Genomic DNA, 22,129 nt, shown 5'->3' with positions numbered 1-22,129 from the left:
AAGATCCCCAAATATGCAATTTCAGCACCAGACATGCAGGCAGAAATGTCCCAACTCACAGCAGAAAGCTTGGATTTCATATATGAGGGGTTCAAGGAGCTGTTCAGCCTTGTGCAGAAACTTCTCCCTAACATACAGTGAGGACAACAAAAGAAGTCCTCCAATGGAAGGGAACATTCATGCCCTTCATTGTACTAAATCAGGACATGTTTCGAGTCTACCAGAAAGCCCGTAAAACATCCAGTTATTAAATATTTAACTAAGTTTTGATGCTGTGTTATATTGTTTTGATTCCTCTACTGAATGTAACATACTTTTATTGTATATTTATTTTGCAATATGTATTAGTGTTCATTTTGGGAGTCTTTTAGGCCAAAAAAGGGCATATACCAAACCATTAAGTACTAAGGAAAACAAAGTTACTTAAACCTGGAAAACTGCTCCCATTATATGATGGACCTCTTTCCAAAGAATGGGAGATGTAACAGAGAGAGCTAACTTCTCTCCAGCTAGATAATGCCACCAGCAAAGAGCACAGCTTTATCTATAGTAGTTAATTGTAATAGTATTAGTATTAGTATTATTAGTATACTGCCCCACTCCCACAGGTCTCAGGGCAGTTCACAAGATAAAATCACAAGATAAAATCATAAAATAAATAATAAAAATAAAAACAAGTTTCAAGTAACTTGAAATACAGTACTTAAACAAGACAGACCTATCTTAGGGGTCTTAAAAACAGACTTCTCAATCCAGTGCATAGCCACACATAATTCAGCCAGAGTGTGTGTGGGAATCCTTCCTGGCCACAACTTGCCATGGATGCAATGTATCATGAAATACCAGTTAGCCATTTACTGAACTCAACTTTAGTGCTGACAAAGCTCTTTGCTCCAATGACTATGCAAGGAAGAGTCTCGAGGATTGAATTTCCGCCTAGGGTTTATTTTCCTGAGTCTCCATGGGACAGGAGGTGCATGAGCTGCAACTCTGGAGAGCTGTAATGAGTCTACAGGTAATTGTGCAAGATCCCATGGAGATTACTTATTACAACTGACAGTACAACTTACATTTCCTGCTGGCATAACTGCCACAAAGAGGATGCAGAGACAGCACAAAATTGAATTTTATACTGCTGAAGGGGGTTTTGTGTTGTTGTTGTTTTAATTGGATACTTTCTAGAGATTAATAGTGATGCACTCCACGGATTCAATTCATGGATATGATTTCCTGTTTTCAAGATATTAAAGAGGAATACCAAGAGGGTGAGTACATGGATTGGGGAGTAGAGATTCAGTAGGAGTACAACAAGTATATTTCTAGCCATGGAAGTCGTTGAGTGCATAGCACTGGGGAAGCCACATGCGCACAGTATAACTTAATTCATGGGCTAATTCTGAAGATAAATGAGAAGATCGATACATTAATTTCCATGCTCCAATGTGCCACAAAATTAATAATAATAAAATCCTATCCCAAACATTTTCATTCAAAATACCAGAATCTTGGATGTTTACATTATAATTCTTCTATGTATCAGTTCAAATCCCATCATCCAGACAATTGGCCATACTGGCAGGGACTTTATTATTTTATTGGACACCAGAATAAAGAAACAAGATCAAACAATATATGTATTATATTTTACATTTGTATTCCCCCCCAAAGACTTCAAGTTGGGTTGTGTAAAAGGTAAAGCAGACCAACACACACAAACACAGGGTTACAGAATAAAATCCAGACATTTATAAATAGTCTCATTTACCAGGGCATGTGATATAAATAACAGTACTGTCAGCTCCCTAGGTTATCAGAATAATCATCCCTTTTGACCAGTCCTTTTTTTAAAAAAAAAGGGGGGGAAGTGCTGGTACTCACCATGAAGTTGTCACAGTAAGTGCTGCATTTTAAACATTGGGGCGGTACTACGTACCTATGAGTACCCCCAGAAAGCACTGTTCATGACCACTTGTTAAAATGAGTCTTCATAGGGTGACATCTCCGTAAATTGGGAAACCACTAGAGAAAAAGCCCCTCCGCCTGAATTATCACTAGACTCGGGAGATTTCAAACCATGTTTGAAATCTGAATGAAATGATCAGGTTCTGAAACTGATCCTAAAACAGTTTAGGTTGTCCCCCCCACCCCCACTTCCCTGGGTGTAAAATTGGCTGGTAAATTGATCTACAGTCAATCAGGGAAATGGTGAATTTCTTTTTGTATGTATAGTTGCCATATGGATAATTAGTCCAGTTTTGCAGAATAATCACGAATCGGGGCACAGGAATAATTCACTTCCAAACTTGTAATGCCGTCAGCGTGTCCTGCAATGGAGGAGATATGCAGATGCCCAGACTTTCTTTGGAGCAGATGTCTCAGCAAATATCTTCGTACTCTTTAAACAGGAATATGGTTCTTTTTCTCTCCCCCAGCCCCCACATGTAATTATTATTATTATTATTATTATTATTATTATTATTATTAGAATTTATATACCACCCGATACCTGGAGAATAAAACCAAAATAGAAAACGACAAAATACATAATCAAAATAAAAACAACAACCCAATAACCCCCCCCCAAAAAACCCCACTTTTTTTTTTAAGGGCATAGGATCCTCACAACATTTAAATTAAGACAATTAACAAAGCTGGACAAGAACCACTCGCTGGAAAGACCATGATCTCAGAAATTTTTGCAGCAATATTTATTTATTGGCAACCAAATTGGCCAGGTGCCTTTCTGATACAAAGACCCCCCCCAAAAAAACCAAAAAAAATAGCTTTGAAGTAAGAGTGGGAGGGGGGAATTTGCCATGTAAGCAAATGGCAAGGGGTGGGGGGGAGAGAAGCCTTCCAAGCTTCAACAGAGAAGGTGCAAGGTATATAAACACATGCCATATTCTTTACCATGTATCGTTGCAGTTCCCAATGGAGCTTGTATGAAATCCTGGCCCCATACAGGCACTTAGCCAAGATGCGCCAGCAGCATAATTCAGACCCAATGATGCACGTGCAAGACTAGAAGGGGGAAGTAGAGCGCTGCCGGTATGACCAATTGCTCAGATAATTGTGCAGAACTGTTGACAGGCATTCCATTAGCAGCAGATTGGCCCTATTTAACTGGCAGCTGTGGTATGGCCAAGGCTCCTGCTGCTTGCAAGAGCTTACTTTGAATACACAATGCCAATTACATAGGCCGAACTCTTCAGGTCTTTTGACAGGTACCCTCGAGATTTCCGCAATTAATTTTATTATGCACTTTCTGCCTAAAATGCCCTTGGAAGTAGGGAAAAGTTGTCTAGTATGTGTCTGGGAGGGTGTGTGTGTGTGTGTGTGTGTGTGTGTGTATAAGGAGTCTTTCAATGGGTGGGTGTGCAGAGGGAACAGGGAGACGAGGCGTTGGAGTTCATTTGGAGACATGAAGTGGCAAAGCACTGCAGAAAGAACTTGAGCTACTCATTAGCGGCATTTAAAATTACAAGAGATCCATGGGCAGAAGTGGAGTCAACCTGATAGTCCTGATATACTCTTGGAACAATTGGAGGAGGGTGGATTTGCATTTAACACTCACAGCAGTAGCTTTAATTATGCCAAGTATCTCACAATCACAAGTGTACCACTGCTGTTCCAGGAGGAGAGATGTCATCTTACAATCAGCCCAAGATAAAGTAAGAAATACCAGTGTATATACACACAACTCCCCTTCGACTCTGTTACAGGGACACAAAGTTGTTTGGCAGTTCTTAATCATTCTCTGATCCAATGTGATTTTTTCTAAAACCTTACTGCTCCATGTAGCTCAAACAGCCCTTTGGTTAAATCCAATGGCCAATTGTCAGCAACTGTGCTATGGTTTCAGGATACAGCAGTGATCTGGACACTGAATTGGAGGCTACGGTGTCGTCAACAAAGGAACCCAGACCATGTTCCAGGTTCTGCAACCTGATCAGGGAATCAATGTCTCCAAATCAGGTACCCTATTGAACTTGATGCTAAAGCTCCAGAGTTAGGACCATCACGGGTGACTTCTCCTGGTCCTAAGGAACTAAGTGTTTCCCATTGTACCTTGCTAAGTTCAGCGGCACAGGGAGCACACCTGGTAGGAAGGACACAGGAGAAGTGCCTGTGTCAAAAAGGGAATACAGCCCAGAAGAGGTAAACTAGAGACAGAGGCCAGAAAGACTTCAGATCACTCCCAAACATGGTTGGAACAAGTTGGTCACTACCAGCTCTCCTTGGAATGGCAACAACTGACCTGCCGTGATGGGCAACACAACATTAAATGAGCTTATTATGCTAGGACAAGAATTAACACTAGCACAAGCAGATATGCTCCCCTCTCTTTCCCTACCCATCATCCCTGCACCATCCCCAAATCTGCTCTTGAGGCTTGGGGGGGGGGAAATCAGAACAGATTTTGAGGCTGTGCAAGGCAAGGGGTTGGGCAAAGATCCTTATGCGTTTGAAATGTTCATCTTCCTGCTACACTGAATACCATGCACTTGCAAAAAGCAAGAGAAATAGTGTTGCCAAGCCAGCCCCCCCCCCCACAACACATGGGGGGGGGGGAAGCACTGCATAACATTATTGCTTACATCTGAAGTCAAAATACTTTAAATGCCACCTTAGCAGTGACCAGTCGCCAGGAATCACAGTGTGATGCAAAGGGAATACCAGTGAACTGACAATGAATGAATCCTCTACAGGATAACAACCTTTTCCATTCTGGAATGGTATCCATCATAATATTTTTTTTTGGGGCGGGGGGACATGAATGAATTTGGGGACAGCTGAAAGGCAAGTGCCACTGTTCAAACACCCTTATAAACTGCAATTCAGTTCTGCCTTATGTGAGATCATACATATTTTTATATATATATATATATATATATATATATATATATATATATATAACACACCTTGTTGAGAGTGGAACACACACACACACAAATCTTTTCTGCTGTTGAGATATTCAAAAATAATTGCTGGATTTGTAGCTAGCTCATTTAATTAAAAAAGAAAAAGGTCCTTAATTAATATGAGCATGATTTGGATAGCTTGGTTCATTTGACATCCTTTCCAGAAAGAATTTAATCATTTATGGAGTGAACAAGGAATAGTTAATAAAAGGATCTGCTTATTTTTAAATAAATAAATAAAGTACAGCTTCAGAATTTACCCTTATGCTGCCACTGAAAAATGAAAGCCTTGGGTGAAAACAGTCTTTAAAATAATGGGGTTTTATTCTCACCCCTAAATTCCTTGTAAGACCAGATGTTTATCATGCATGTTTACATCAAGCAAAGTGTGTCCTACCTCAAAGAGGGCAAGTGTTGCGGTGAGACCTGGAGACTGACCTCCTGTGTTGTGGGTGGGTATATTGGACAGCCACAACACCCGATTAGTAGGTCCCTCGTTGCTGGGTTTAATCTGGCCAATGGGGTACAGTCTAAACGGATTGAGGGACCTATATATATGCGTACGTGACCCAGAGCTTCCTCTTTCAGCTCATGCATCGGAACACCCACCCACCTCTCCCTATATTTAGGGCATTTTGCGATTGACCTTGTTATGCCGTCGTGTGTCATCTGTCATTGGGACAGGGACATGGCAGGAATTTTCCCCACTTGGCTGATTGGCTGTTGCCATTTGGGTTTCACCTGCTGAGTAGCAAATCGTCACAACTTGTAAGGTTGCGGATAAGCACTGGTTCCGGTGATAGGGATGGGAGAACGGTCTCGCCATCCCTGTGTGAAGGGTATTCCATTAAAGGAATCCAGGGACTCAACTTGGTTTGGTCAACCCCCGTGAGGGGATTGTGCCTGTGCCCGAGTCCAGGGGAGCATCTGGGGAGTGGACATAGTCTGTTCCCAGGCTTTCTGCCTACCTCAGGTGTTCACCCTTGGCTGACCTATGATAGAGCTCTGGGTCAGCGCTACCTGCAAGGGTGCAGGGAGCTAGTCGAACCAGAGCCTATGCAACCACTAACTTTCTGTAATCAATAAAGTTGTGGCCTAAATTCTGCCAAAATCCAAAACTAAAATTTGAGTCAAATGTGTGTTTATTTAGGGAGGTCTGAACACGCAACTACAAGTTCTGAAAACAAAAGTCACCATGTGCTCAAAAAGATAGTCTAACGAACAAACATAAAAGAACTGCAAGAATGTCTATGGATTTGCATCCAAGACAACTTTGTTCTCTGTTGTTTACATCATTTCACAAGCATGCAAATTATTGTTTGCCCAAATAAATGACTTCAGGTAAAATTGTTGAAAGGATTTCAGATTGCTTTGCACTTGGCTGCTACATCACGAGGAAGACATATGCCAGGGCAGTTACTAATGCCTTTTTACACATTTGCTATGCTTTTAACATTGATCCAAAGTTTTTGAGCAAGACACAGTCTGAAGTCTTTGTGAGCTTACCGTAAAGCAAAGTACTTTTTGTGTTCTTCATTCAAGCTTGGACGTACATCGAGAGACACACGAGAAGCAAAGTTCTGTATTTTGTAGTGTTTCCAGAAGGATCTCCTGTTAGAAAACAAAGAAGAAATCTTAAGAATTCATGGAGAGAGCACCATTTCCTTTATAACTTCTGTGTTAATCAAACCATACAAATAATAACCCAGCTTCTGGTATACCTCCCAGGTTCATGATCAGCTGAGTTAAAACAACACACTGTTCATTTGCACCACATTTGAGAAGGCTGGTTGCTACTAACCAGTATGAGGAAGAGGTCATGACAACATTGTCAGTGTTGATGACTTTTGTCCTACTCAGTTGCTACAAGTAAAAGAATGTTTCTTGCCAAATGCAAGGTGGTTCTTTTTATGAGATTCAGAAGCAACACAAACACAAGTGAGTGAGAAGATTAAATATTTTATTCTAAACAGCAAGCATTATATACATTACCAAGCAAGCACTTTGATCTGCCACAGGGAAGCCCTCAAGAAGAGGCGAAGTGAACCCCAGGTAGTCTCAAATTCCACAAGCTTCTGGCCATGAGTTCGTGCACGAGCTTCCAAACTATGCCTCAAAACCATCTGATTTATAGATTATTGATAGCTACTGTAGCCTGTATGGCTTGCCCAACTGCCTATGTGCAGATTATTCATTAGCTAGCTCCCTCTTCCCAGTGGCAGAGCAAGCCGATCGGGTGCCTGGGGTGGCGCGCGTGCCTTGTGCCCGGGGGGGGGGGGGCAGCTGCCTGTGGGGTGGGGCCAGCCGGGGCAGGACAGCTGAGGGGGAGGGGGTGGGTGGACCGTTTGGGGCAGCATGGAGCCTGCAGGTGCCCAAGTCACCATGTCACTCCCGGGAGAGATGTGTGGCTTGGGTGCACTGCAGGAGGAGGAGTTTGGATTTGATATCCTGCTTTATCACTACCCGAAGGAGTCTCAAAGCGGCTAACATTCTCTTTTCCCTTCCTCCCCAACAACAAAAACTCTGTTAGGTGAGTGAGGCTGAGAGACTTCAGAGAAGTGTGACTAGCGCAAGGTCACCCAGCACCTGCATGTGGAGGAGCGGAGATGCGAACCCGGTTCCCCAGATTACGAGACTACCACTCTTAACCACTACACCACACTGGCTCTTTGCAGTATTTGCAAAGGTTAGGAGTCAACTCACTGCAATGACTATCTGCATCCCTGAGTCACATCTGATGTTTGTGTGTCCACTTTCAGTTCTGTATATTTCCTGTTACCAGTTGATTCTCCCTCTCGTCTCTCCATAGCATATTCAGAAGCTGAATTTCACACGTTACCCCCTCCCCAGATCAATAATTAGAACCATGCACCTGAATGCATTTGCACCAACTCTAATCAAGTGTTACTCTTTAAGAATCTTTCTTTTTCTAACGTGTCAGGTGGGAGGGGGAACCTGAAATCAAGAAACTGTGCAGAACTATATTAGCCGGCCATCAGCTTCCCTATTTCAGCAACCTAAGGCTTTTGTATCTGACAGCACAGTTCCTCATTAAGCATCTCTCTCTCTTCAGTATATGCAAATATGATGAGATTCTCACTCTTGCATAAGCCAATTAATTTACAGGATGAATAATAAGCATGGCAATCAGAAGAGCGCACTTAACACTGGTTATCTTTGAGATGGGACTGTACATGTGCCCTTTTCCCCTTCAATTAATAGCTGATGGTTACTTTGCCAACTGTGTTACTGCTGGAGTCATAGAATCATAGAACGGTAGAGCTGGAAGGGACCCAAAGGGTCATCTGGTCCAACCCCCTGCAGGAAATTAGAAAGACACAAGGTAGCTAAAATAATAATAATAATAATAGGATGCTACCCAAAGCTATGTATACACACTTCGTGTAGTCAGCACACACAACAAGTAACTATCCTCTGGATCAGGGGTAGGCAACCTAAGGCCCGGGGGCCGGATGCGACCCAATTGCCTTCTCAATCCAACCCACGAACGGTCCTGGAATCAGCATGTTTTTACATGAGTAGAATGTGTCCTTTTATTTAAAATGCATCCCTGGGTTATTTGTGGGGCATAGTAATTCATTCACTTTTCTTCTTCTTCCAAAATATAGTCCAGCCCACCACATGGTCTGAGGGATGGTGAACCGGCCCACGGCTGAAAAAAGGTTGCTGACCCCTCTAGGTATTGCACATCTTTGATTTTGTGATGCTGTTTTCAGATCAACAAATACCAAAGTCTTTATTTAATGACAAAATGTGTTTAGAAATATGTGCTTGGTAATAAATAAACTGTATAAATTCTTACTTTGTGAAAAAAGTTCAAAACAGTATTTAATACTTTAATATCTTTATTCTGGCGCCAATATTTCTTCTTCTTCTTCTTTACTACAGTGTAATTCAGAAAAAGGATGAAACAGACTTATGAACATGCAAGTCTGACACAGAGCAGAAACTGACTGAATAATTCATTCCTAACAGCAACCATAGCACAGCTAGATTAAAACCTGCACGCTTCTCTCTTAAGGATGTTCAGAACCCACTTCCGAAATTTCTCTGAGCTTCTCCAAACTCATAGCGCATTCCTCAAAACTCCAACCTAGGTTTGCCTGAAAAGGAATCTCAAGATTCACCAATTAAATTTTTATTTGTAAGAATTGTTAAACTGAGGATACAGAATGCAAAGCTGAAATGCATGGTCTTAGCCTAGATGTGGTTTGTCTAAGCCATTCCAGAAAGTATCCAGGTTAAATTTTGTGTGCATACCTCATCAAAAAGGTATTTTGTAGAACTGGCCTCACTATCACCCAACAAGAAATAAGATGTGCCCCCACAAAAGCCATGGCAGCTTCATATTGCGAGGAAGTGTTGGCAATAGCGAAGCAAATGCTTTTTAAAGAAACTTGTTCACCTTACTGGATTTGAGGAATCTGTGATAAGTGAACAAAGGCTGCACATAGTACTGATGCTGACTACTAAAGCTAGTAGACAATAGAACCCTATAAGTACTCTCTGCCATGATCCACTGTTCTGTTGCCAGCGTCAGAAAACTGGGCTACAGTAGGTCGCTGATGTAACCCAGTTAAGCACCTGTTACCCATTTACTTGTTTGTTAAGCACATCTTCAAAGTTTCTTCTCATGCATCTGTAATGTGTCAAATGCATTCTGACGCTATATGAAGTGCAATTCCCATAGAAGCCAGGATCTGAGGTTCTCAGAAATTCAGATATTACAATGTTGGCATCTAATTAAATAGGTTAGACAGGCCCGCTGCTCTCCCTAAAGCACAAAACTCTTCAGACCCAGTTGCCTGAAAGCCAATTAGTAAAGACGTTGCTCGTTGTGTTCTGGGAACTAAGGCTATGATCTGAAAAGCAGTGATATAAATATTAATACTTTCACTTGCTGTTCTGACATCTCACTAGTCTGAAACAATAGGCCTGCCATCTTGCGTGAGGGAACTTCTTTTAAGTCATAAGTTCAGATGACAGATTGGGTCCAGGTCACAAACTAAGTTGACAAGGAAAACCCATTAGTATTCTTGACTCTCAAAGATACCGTAATGTTTAAAGAAATGAAGACAAGTTATAGGTGAAGTGTGTTCACATTAGAATTTGAAACACAGTGGAATGGAGACGCAACCTCAAAAATATGTCATAGGTCTCATTCACATAACCATTATAAGCCAGATGAGCAGATGCATGTACCTCATATTGAGGTCACACTGTTGGCCCATGTAGTCCAGTGCTGTCTATTCTGATTGGGAGTGCGTCTTCAAGGTATCCCATATTTCCTAACTGCTGAGTTCTTTTGAACTGCAGATGGTGGGATGGTGGGGATTAATCCTGCACCATCTATATCATGCAGGGAATAAGCTCTGTCATTGAGCTATGCGAAATACGGGGAGGTTATGTAGTTTTTTCAGTGGTTTGTACCACACACACACACACACACACACACACACACACACACACACTTAAAAACTAAACCTAGATGAGTTCCAAGAAACACATTATTGTTAGAAATTCCTGCTCCATTAAAACCAAAGTGGGTTTGCAATCTATTTCTGTCAAAGGACTGCAGCCTTGAAAGCCTTCGATATGCTCTAAGTCCTCCAATGCTGCTAATGAATCACAGGTTTGGGACTATGAAATCATTTTTATTTATTTTCTATCCACTTTTCGCTGGAGGTCTCTCCAACTCAACAAAGAGCTTCGCTTAGTGCCACCAACTAGCATCTGGTAAGAAAAGTCACAAGTTTCTTGTGATGATGCTATAAACTTTGTGGCAGCACTAGAACTTCCTTTGACTAGATTTTCTACCAAATTTCACCTCAAGAAATTATGAGGTGAATTTGGACATTAGGTGAAAGATTCAGAGAAATCTTTAAACTGTTGGAGATTGGTATATATAGCAGTAGAATGCAGAGCCAGATAGTCTAGTATGACTTCTGATTGAGGTAAAAAAGAAATTAAATTTAGGATTTATAACTCCTTAGAAACAAAGCCATTCTGAGTACAAGCTTAGCATATGGTCAAGGAGCATTCATGAGGTAAACACTAACATTAACTCCCTGGAGGAGGAAGAAAGTAAAGCCTGAGAAATAATCTACATGTCAACAAACAGCAATTTAAGAAAGAACCAGCAAAGGGAACAATAGGTTGCCTTTTTGTCTATTACCCACTCCCCACTGGCCCAGGTAAGGGAATAAAAAGGTTATTGCTTTACTTCCAACACAAGGAAGGGAAATTAGTGTTAATAAGACTAACACAATTTCTTGGAAAGGATTCTGCAGGTAATAAAATAATCAGCTAGATGTCACAGACCTGAAGCTAGGAGTAGCCAATGTGGTACTCTCCAGATAGTGTGGATTACAAATCCCATCATACTTGAACATTGTCCATACTGGTTGGGGCTGATACGAATTGTAGTTCACACCATGTTAAGCTACCCCTGCATTCATCATGTATTAACAGCCAAGGTTGGCCCAAAATTGAGACACAGTGATGCAACTGTCTCAGGTGGTGAAGCATGGGAGCTGCAAAACTGTGCCCCCAAACGCCTCCTGCTCACTTCATTACAACTTGGTGTCTCCAAGTGCCCCACAATTTTATTATTATCTTAGCTGTGTGGATGACCAGCCACCTGGTGGGGCAAAACTCTTCACCACTCCCTTCTTGCCTTACCTCACTCTGAGAAAGGGTCAACAAGGTCCTTCAGAGGATGGCAGCCAGCAGAGTGCCTGAGCTGCTATACCAGTCAGAAAGGCTGTTTTGAATGTATATTGGTGTGGCGGTTTTGTGGCATTTTTAAAATTTGTTGATACTTCAAAGATATACAGAAATACATACCCATCAAAGTGTCTTTTTCTAATATAGAAAATATAGATTCTAATATAGATAGATAGATAGATATTTTTTTAAGGTGACAGAAAACATTCAAAACTTTCTAGCCGCCACATTATATTGCAACAGGCCAGGCAGTCTCCTGGCCAACTCACCCATAAGGCCATAGTGGCTATCACAGAGCAAGGCAAGGCAGGGGGGAGGCAGCAGAAGCCCCTACTACTGCCAGTAATGTGGCAGCAAAGATATAACGGGCTTTGTAATGTTATAGGAGGGACGCAGGTGGCGCTGTGGTCTAAACCACTGAGCCTTGGGCTTGCTGATTGGAAGGTCGGTGGTTTGAATCCCCGTGACGGGGTGAGCCCCCATTGCTTGGTCCCAGCTCCTGCCAACCTAGCAGTTCAAAAGCACGTCAAAGTGCAAGTAGATAAATAGGTACCACTGTGGCAGGAAGGTAAACGGTGTTTCCGTGCACTGCTCTGGTTTCGCCAGAAATGGCTTAGTCATGGCCACATGATCCAGAAAAACTGTCTGCGGACAAACGTCGGCTCCCTCGGCCAGTAAAGCAAGATGAGCGCCGCAACCCCAAAGTCGTTCGTGACTGGACTTAACTGTCGGGGGTCCCTTTACCTTTACCTTTTTAATGTTATAGGAATTCTAAGGTCTTAAATATAGAATAAATGTTGATACTTGCACAAGGTAAACACACATACGTAAATATATAAACTACATGTCTAAAATATTACACGAGAGCAATCTAAAAGCCATCTTGGCTCGCCTAAAGATTCCAAATATTTCCTCTGTCTCCTTAACCCCCCCCCCCCGGCCTGAGAACAGGTAGGCAGGTAGCAATCAGGGGAAGTTCCTGAAGGGATTCCTCTCCTATATCTATGAACCTCCTTTGTATGAATTGTCATTGTTTGCCCAGATGCTCTGCACTGAGGGATGTCTGATGGGCATCCTGATTCTCTTATCAAATGCTAATGTTTTGTGTAAACTATGTTTGGAACTATGTAAAACTTGCTAAATCCTCAGGAATAAAACACCTTGGCTTGCCTGAGCCACAGTAACCCTACCTTGCGTGTGATGTAATTTCTGACTTTTTGTAGAGGAGATGCCCTTCTTCTTCATGCCAAAATGCAAACCCTTAAAAGAGATGTTTCTTCTTGGTTCTGGCTCTCTTGCCTCCTTGCAAGGAAGGGAGTGAACTCTATTGCAACTGAAAAATAAAGATCTGCCTTGCTTTCACTGCATCCTGCCCCCATCCATTCATCTCTAACCAATCATGGACTTAAGGGACTCAGTCCCTTGGGGAGTTGAGCAGCAAAAGACAACCACCCCTATTTTTTCTATATCAGTAAAAAGAAGACGAGGATGAAGGGGGGCACGGAGAAGACAAAGATGGCACTGGGGCAGGAGTGGTGCTGGTGGCAATGATTAAGATGGGGGTTGGCGGTGGCGGCGGCACAACCAGTCACTTACGCCAGGCCTGCTGAAAGCTTTTAACAACTACCTGTTCCTCTGCTACTGAAGAAAATGTTGCAACGGTGGTTCCTTATTGAGAAAAACTCAACAAAAAAACTTTCTCAAGGAAAGAGGAAGCTATTGATTTACCAGGCCCTTTCCTATTTACCCATACCAAGGGATCTGGAACGGGGACAGAAAAGCTTTCTCCACAAAGAAGCTAGTTCAAAATTGGGACTGCCGTGCTTCTTTGTGCTACAGTGGCCACCATCCACTCCCATTTTGTCTCATCACCCTATATTCACTTCGACAGTAATTTCCGTCAATAAGGGGAGCTTTTCAACGTGCCGGTAGAGTATTACTTCAGCATGGTGACATCCTGTAATAGGAGGAAGCTTTTAGTGTGGGCTTCAAAGAAATCTACCACTCCCACTGCCGACAGCAATTGGCCAATTTACAGAAATTGGCCCATAGGAAGGAAAAGAATGAAAGAGATATGTGAGACTTGGAAAAAAAGAAATGGGAGAGAAAGGGTAGGATAGTCCTTAATCATTCATTTCTGAAGTATTTCCAGAGAAGGACACTTCCCAAATCTTCTGAAGCTTATTTTTTTATATAAAAAGAAGAAGAAGGGAGACCATTCTTAAAGGTAGAACTCAAGGAATTACATCTTTTGTGCATACTGTTAGTTAATGTCTTCACTGTAGGTCATAGCAAAAGCAATACCTTCATTCTCAACATAATTAATGTTCAAGCAGTTGCTCTGCCAAACATTTCCTAAAGTAATAACCACATATGACTCCAGTTTGTTTGGGAATAGGGTAAAATGGTCTGTCTAAAGCTGAAGAAATGTTTTATGCCAGGGGTGGGGGGAGATTCTCTTTCTTAGGGTTACAATCAACCATTTTATTAAAAGCTGCTTCTTCTTTTTAAGGACATAACATCTGTTTAATTCCCCTGGTGGCTGGAATACTTAAGATGGTTTTCCAGAGGTGGCAGTTCTAACATCTACAAACTATAGAGAATTAATCAATGACCACAACCCTTTGTCAATATTGGTATGTTATAGCTCATAATGCTCCCTTGCTTATAGACTCAAATGCTCCTTTAGATCAACAACAACAACATTGATTTACCCAAAAATGATCCATAGATGGTATTTAACTCCAAGCAGATTGGCTAAGATGTATAAGGTGGAATCAAGACATGTTGGAAATGTAAAGAAGTAGAAGGAACCATTTTCCATATGTGGTGGGTATGCAAAAAAGTTAAAGTATTTTGGGAAATGATATATAATGTGATTAAAAAAATGTTCCAAACAACTCCCCCCCCCAAAAAAAGAGAGACATTTATACTAGGAATTGTTCAGAGTTTCCCAGGAGTCAAAGAAAAACATTTATGTATGCAACAACAGCGGCTCAGATTCTGCTACCCCAACAATGGAAAGTAAGAGAGGTTCCGAGTAAGGGAGATTGGCAATTTAAGATGATAGAATATGCAGAATTAGCAAGTAGAATAAGAGAAGAACAGGTAATTAAAGATGAGTGGAAATTTTTGTTGAGTATATTGAAAATAATTCTGTACAGTTAAAAATGCTGGCAGTGTTAAAGTAATTCAAGAGCATAACATAGTTTGAACTGATGTAAGATAGGGAAATTAAATTGCTTGGATATATTAAAATATGCAGGAATGGTGGATAAGTTAAATCAACCTTGGAAGGGGAGGGAGGGAGGGAAGTTAATGAATGTATGGTAGAATAAAAGGTGCTTAATTTCAAATGTAAAATTTAAAAAAATTTTTTTTTTTACAAAATGTATTTCTTTTTCTGAATGTCGAAATATGAGAAGCTCAGAAGCTTGACCTGAAGTCTGACTGTTTGTCCTGGGCAAGATTATCCATCTGAACCCAGCGTGTTTATGTATGAAGCAGGAGTTCAGCATGCAATTCTCTTGTGAATGCCAGTCAAGATGACTACTCTGCAATTTTAAAGTTGACTTCTGTCCTCCTTCCTAGAGATGAGTACAATGATATCGAAGATCTTGAACTTTATGCTGTGAACCGCCCTGAGATCTTCATCTGAAGGGCAGTATACACTTTTCAGAAATTAATAAATTAATGTTTTTTCTCTGAAAGATTAGTACATGGAAGAAGTCACCCACAAAAGTCATATTTCTAGAACTTACACTTGTAGAGAAAACTCTCAGATGTATTGTGTAAGAAGAATCAGGTCTGTCTTGAGTACCAATTATGTTGGGATGGAATATGTGATTTGTAGATGAATCATGCCAATTGATTTTAGAGTTTTAAATCAGCAGTGGGAGAAGACCTGTGGGCCAAATCAGGCCCTGCATGGGGTCTTAATCTGGGCCACGTGACAGGGAAAGAAGTGGCTGTAAAGGAACAATTTGAAGCCTTAAAGTGTGCTCCTGATTGTTCCTTAACAGCAAAGCTTGTTATAAGCAGTGATCAGCTGATTGCAATGACAGTCATTTAGACAAGCCCCCATTTGTACCCCAAGTGTTGACGCAACCCAGTAAGTGACTCAGAGACAAGTGCTGGTGAAAACTGTCCACAACTTTCTCAACATGCAGGCTAAGGTGGGACTGGCAATGGCACTGTGGAGAGGGGGCTAGATCTGCTTCCGATCTGAAGCCCAACCATAATCATGGCACACTTGCCAGATATCCTCTTGGGAGTCACCTAGTGCTGAAGTCCCATAAGGCCAAGTGAATGAGACCACTGGAAGGTTCAAAATGGCTAGTGATCAGCCCGGCCCACCCCAGCTAGGTCCTGGGGCTATTCACCTCTCAAGGACTCCTGAAGGGCACCCCCATTTTGAGCCACCCTAACTGATGCCTAACAGCGCGGGTGGCGCTGTGGGTAAAACCTCAGCACCTAGGACTTGCCGATTGTCAGGTCGGCGGTTCGAATCCCCGTGGCGGGGTGCGCTCCCGTTGTTCGGTCCCAGCGCCTGCCCACCTAGCAGTTCGAAAGCACCCCCGGTGCAAGTAGATAAATAGGAACCGCTTACTAGCGGGAAGGTAAACGGCATTTCCATGTGCTGCGCTGGCTTGCCAGATGCAGCTTGTCATGCTGGCCACGTGACCCGGAAGTGTCTGCGGACAGCGCTGGTTCCCGGCCTCTTAAGTGAGATGGGCGCACAACCCTAGAGTCTGGCAAGACTGGCCCGTACGGGCAGGGGTACCTTTAACTTTAACTGATGCCATTCCCGTCAAGTTGCGAAAGAGAAGAAACACCTAACAAAACTTTGCTTCCCACTGGGAAAAACCTCCCAATCCTGTACCAGTTGTGGCTGAGAATAAAATTCCTTTTTAACTAGGGACTACAGAAAGTGCTAGTTGAAGTTTCTAAACTGAGGGCATGGAAAGTTTTCCTTTGCTAAGGAAGAATCAAAGTCTTTTGTAATCTGGAATGAATTTTATACTTTTCTTTCTTTCTTTCTCTTTTTGAAGTCTCAACATGCAACCAATGACAGTATGTGATGAGGTGTTCTATAACTTTTTTTGGACTCCTTTTCAATGCTAATTCAAACGCATACTCTCCCAGCTGTAGTCTGAAGTGTTGCAGTTCTAGGAACACAAATGATTTATCTCTGCGTATGTTGTTGACCCCAATATGTCTTCACTCATCACCACCTCATCTCACACATATGGCCCCCCAATATTCTAGGCATCTCAACTTTCCCCTTGTTCTCTCTTTCCCCCTCGTTCTGCAGTCACTACTAATGCCAAGTTTTCATAATTTATTACAGCATATTACAATTCTGATTTTTTTTTGACACAACTCCATCTACAAGCGTGTAATTTAAGCAACATCTCAAACATCCATATTTATATACCACTGCTTGCCTTGCCAGAAATGCTAATAAGCATATCATTATTCCATCTGTCTCAAACTAGGTGTCAGTACGAATTTCTATTATCAGTAGCAATACATTTCCACAAATGCAATTTCTAAGATAAAAACTTCATCAATTGATGGGTGTGATTTCTGACTTGACTCCTTTTAGCATTTTACATCCTTCCTCTTCATCAAACAAATCTTTACGCCAGCTCTCATGGAGAAGTGTCAAAAATAAAATGACAGAAATATCATTTAATTCTTAGGCATATGAGCCGTCTTTCGAATACGTATATTGAAAGACAGTTTCACCAGTCATAACCTACCAACTTACCTTTTCTGTTTCCTCTAAAATGCTGAGCAAGTGATTCTTCTAAACAGTCTAATATTCTTATCCTTAAGCTAGTATAGGCTAAGAAATCCTAAGTTCTCATAATTGTTCAGTTTAAAGTCTGATCCAAACAACATGACACGAATGATTTCAATGGAATTTACCTTCAATAATGTTTACAGCACTTGTGTTCCTCCCCAAGATTTCCCCCCACCAACAATGCTATACCAAATGTGCTGAATCACCACTGATTGTTCATTGCAACTATGAATATGATTTGAGTACCCTGGGAAAATTATTGTGATCAAAATCTAGAGTTTTCAGGGAAATAAGACCACCCACAGCTCCTGAGCTCTGGGAGTTTTCCTGGTCAACTTGATTTTGCAGTCTTTAGCATATGCGCTGCCGGGGTGCAAAGATCCGCCCAACGCCCCCAAATTTAGTTTAGCCCCCAAATTAACTGTTATTATGCTTATGTCAGACATCCTGCTTACACATTATCTCTTGTTTACGAAAGAAGGGAGGAAAAAGAACTTTTTTATTTGCTCCTTTATTTACAATACACTTAAGTATACAACACCAGAAGTGCCTGGCGTGCTCTGGTCCATGGGGTCACGAAGAGTCAGACACGACTAAACGACTAAACAACAAATACAACACCAGCACACTTAAACTTATAAATATTGTTTAGGCACCTACTTAGGAGAAACATCAGTCATGTAAAAGGTACCGCAGACCCTGCTGCCGCAGAGCAGCACAGCTCAATGTAATACGTAACATATTTTGATGTAAGAGTTAATTTTGTGTGCACAGCGCCATTGAAAATGACAAGCACCGTCATTGAGTCAAGTGCCGCCATTGTGAATGACAAGCGCCGCTGCTGACGCGGCACATCTTTGGTAAATGAACACACAAAGTCAAAAGTCCTTTAGTGAAACAGTAGGCATACATTTCAGTAATACCTAGGTATATATGTATTTTGTTTTTCTAGCTTGATCAAAATTATTTATTATTTCACAACAGGTAGGTAGTTAAGAGCTTAGGTGGCTTCAGGGGTAGGTGCCTGGTGCCCCCCAGAATTCGGTGCCCGGGTGCCCCACACCCTTTGCACCCCCAGGTAAAGACGGCCCTGTATGAATTTAAATATGAATTTGAATGATCTTTTAAAATGGAAAATTGCAGATCAGTGCTGAAAGGAACTTATGCATAAGAATATATGAAACTGGCATGGACAGTAAAAAGACTGGTCCATCCATTTCTAGGAATGGCCTCTTCTCATTTCTCCCTCTGCAACAGCAAGATAGGAGGGCTGCTGCTACATAACTGTTACGGAAGAGCAAATGGAGCTCTTTGGTTTCCCAGGTAAGCCAATGGTATGAGCCTTGGGTTCTTACCTCTTCTCCTGCTGCAGCCAGGTGGAATTACCAGCAAGCCTACATCACTTGCTCTTTCTCACCTAATACGATGTTGTATTCAACTCAGCAACATTAGGCTAAACCATTTTGCAGATTATTTTGACTACTCTTATTACTTGTTTTGTGTCAGTCAAGCAGAATATAAATTGTACGAAATAAAGAAATTATACTCTACTAGCAGCCTCATACCTGGATTGTGTGGGAATTCTATGAAACCCCCCAAAATAGTGTTCAGTCAGCCATCTTGATTCAAACTGGCATCCAACTGTGTCCTAACATAGCCTGGATACAGTAGGACTGCCATTGGATTTCCCCCGACATTACAGGGATTTGAAGCGCCCAGGAGAAATTTCTAAAAGGCAGCGCTTTGTCCTGGATCGTAGGCAAGTCAATCCTGTTTGTTATGCCCTGGTTCGTACTTTTTGAAATATGGCAACCCTAGGATAAGGGAACCATCACACTAAATTTGGGTACGATACTAAGAGGTGTCCAAATGCAAAACAAACCAAGAAGTAGATGATGAGCAGGGTGAATGGAAGCAGGGAGTTGGGTTCATCAGTATTAACCCAAATGCCAGAAATGTGACTACATGTTTTCATTTCCCTTATACTCCTTTTCTAAGTTGAGATGTTAGGCTTGCTCTCTTGCTACAGGAAAGTACCAACATGTGACTGAGTTATTACTGAAGTTATTATAACATCGGACTCAAAATCAGTCTGCAGGCATTGAAAGTGAATAAGGAAACAGCAGGAGAGAAGGGGGAAGAACCTGTGTTTCATTGCCTGGAGTACATGTGAAAACAAGGGAACCGAATGAAGTTTGACGAAATGTTCTTTTATATTCACTCACTGTTCCTTTTCACACCAAGGACCCAAGCAATACTGGCGAAACATGTTTTGACTTCTCAAATATCAGAGTTAGCTCGTTAACTCCTCCTCACTTACACCGCTCTGTAGCAACAAGATTGACAGCCTCGGTTGCCCTTGGAACTCTGAGAAAAAATATTTAATAGGCCCATTCATTTCCCAATGAAAACTGTTTATAGGCATATTTGAGAACAGTATAATAGGAACTGCACTATGTAATGGTGTGGAGAGTGTTGAAGAAAGAGTAGTGAAATTGCAGCTAGGAAGCTTAAACTGACATCCTTCTTTGGAAATTAAACCAATGTCCAGACTTGTAGAAACTTATAGTAATAGATGAATTAAAAAGTAATATTTACAGTCACGTGCTTCTCCAAGCATGGGCTTACAGTCTCTTCTTCTAAATTCAAAACAACTGCATTTTCCTCTCTTTCCAGAGCTCAGCACTTTCAGCCTTCTGTATCTCAACTGGACCATGCCCTGAAGCTCCTATGAGAGATTTCCACTTTTACCGTCTCCTGCGGCATTGCTGTCTTTCATTCAAGCTGAGAAGAAACACAGCAACACTCTATTCAACTGAGCAGTGTTCACAGTGGATTTGAAAACACAGTACTCTTGCTTCACATAATATGGGGTCTCTCCTTCACTATATACCTCCCATATGACCAATATTAGCCAATCACATGATAACTCTCTAGAATTCTGCTACCAACCCATCAAATTTATACACACAGCAACACATACAAGCTTTTACAATTTCAGTTAATTAAATTACTATACTTAAGCAGGCCATTCTGAATTAGAAATGTCCCTGGGCTGCTTTGACTTGTTGCAGTTTTTCTGCAATTTGAGCTGGTAGCAATTTTTTGTTTTGTTTTTTACCAGTTGAAAGTATGTATTTCACCCAATCCCTGAAGATCACAAAAAAATATTTTTGGTCCAAAAAGTTTGGACCAAATACTATGATCCAGCACTACACATTTATGGCAGCCAAGGATCAACAAATTCTATTCTTCACTTTGTCCTCACTGCAGATCTTATAGAACCCCATAAGAGAAACTCTACAGATGAAGACTGGATTTACCAATACAAAATAACTTTCAGAAAAGAGTGGTCTACCTGTTTAGAGTAGGAGCACCTTTTCAGAAATCAAATATTTATTTCAGACATAAACAGAATCACATACGGATTTCAAAAATAGAGGAAATTCATGATGGTGCAGAAATAATAGTAATACAACCTTGGATTTGCAGGTTGCACGCTTGATAAGCAGACGTGCCAGATCAAGCCCCCTTTCTTCCAGAAAACAGTCTGGCCTCCTTTCCCTTTCCTGGCAGCCCAAACTAATAGAGGCAAGCAAAGATCCCTTCCAAGCATTCATTTTCTAGTGTCTCCCGTGACACCTTGGCACTGAGTCATTCTGTGCACTCCTCATCAGCAGAAGTTGCTAAGGGAGGCAGAGAACAGCTGGGATAGTGAGGTACTGCTTGCTGATTGAGCTAGCCGCTTCTATTTATTTGTGGTGAGCGTGAACAAACAGTGTTGCTCTCTCCTTGCTGAACAGCTGGACAAAGCAAGTGGACAGTGGGGAGAAAGCACTTGCACTTGTACAACCTACAAGGCAGCTCTGGCTCAGGATCCTAGCAGAATCCTAAATTTAGCACCGCATATATCAGTATTGTTATATTACAAAGGGCCCCCTTGACTTTAACACTGTCAGCAACACAGATTGCCTTGCCAGCTGCTAACAATGGTGCCAGGGCACTCTCACTATGGCAAAGATGACACTTGTGATAAATTCTGCAGACTGTTATGCTGGGGCAGCGATTACCTGTTGTATTCATTAGTCATTCCTTCACCATTTCAGAAACCTGTTATCAAAAAGTTGATGCCATAGTGGCTTACAAAACACTACATAAAGCAGAACACAATTCAAATTAAATACATTACAAAATAATTTTTAAAAAGTTTTAGTAATTATTAACTGTAGTGGGTATGCATGCATAGGCATAGAAATTTCACACACAGACATAATTTGGAGGTTAAAAATAAACAAGGGGTCATCATTACACAAATAAGTCATGAGCTCATCAACACATTTCCTCTTCTGATGTGGATAGGAGGAGAAATCAGAAGCTTTTGTGTCTCTTTCTAACTACTCATGGTTTAGTGTTACATCTGAACCCAGGCAAACTGTGGTTAGCCTTAACTGTGGTTTCCTGAAGCCAGTCAGCTACAAGCTCTGGTCTATGGAGTTGGCTTTTCTCAATAAATATTAAGTTTAGACATCACCATTTAGGTTTCACGTGTAATGTTAAACTACAGCTACTGAAAAATGGAAGCAAAGGCTCCCAAACTCCACTTTTGAGCCATGCCAGAGAAGATGGGTGGGAAAATGCAAAAGCCCATATG

General features: G+C 41.5%; 1 protein-coding gene across 4 annotated transcripts in view; it reads right to left on the bottom strand.

Moving 5' to 3' along the window:
• Positions 1 to 22,129, bottom strand: part of LINGO2 (leucine rich repeat and Ig domain containing 2) — a 520,455-nt gene that overhangs the window by 413,961 nt on the left and 84,365 nt on the right. For all 4 annotated transcript variants that reach the window (XM_083593419.1, XM_083593423.1, XM_083593417.1 and 1 more), the window contains exon 2: positions 6,429 to 6,533. The gene's annotated coding sequence lies outside the window, so the exon portion shown is untranslated. The remainder of the gene's footprint in view (positions 1 to 6,428; positions 6,534 to 22,129) is intronic.

The sequence above is a fragment of the Podarcis filfolensis genome (genome assembly GCF_964270895.1).
Source record: "Podarcis filfolensis genome assembly, chromosome: 17".
In the NCBI taxonomy this organism is placed as follows: domain Eukaryota; kingdom Metazoa; phylum Chordata; class Lepidosauria; order Squamata; family Lacertidae; genus Podarcis; species Podarcis filfolensis.
Note: the sequence above shows the minus strand (reverse complement) of the source record. Positions and strands in the feature narration are given on the sequence as shown.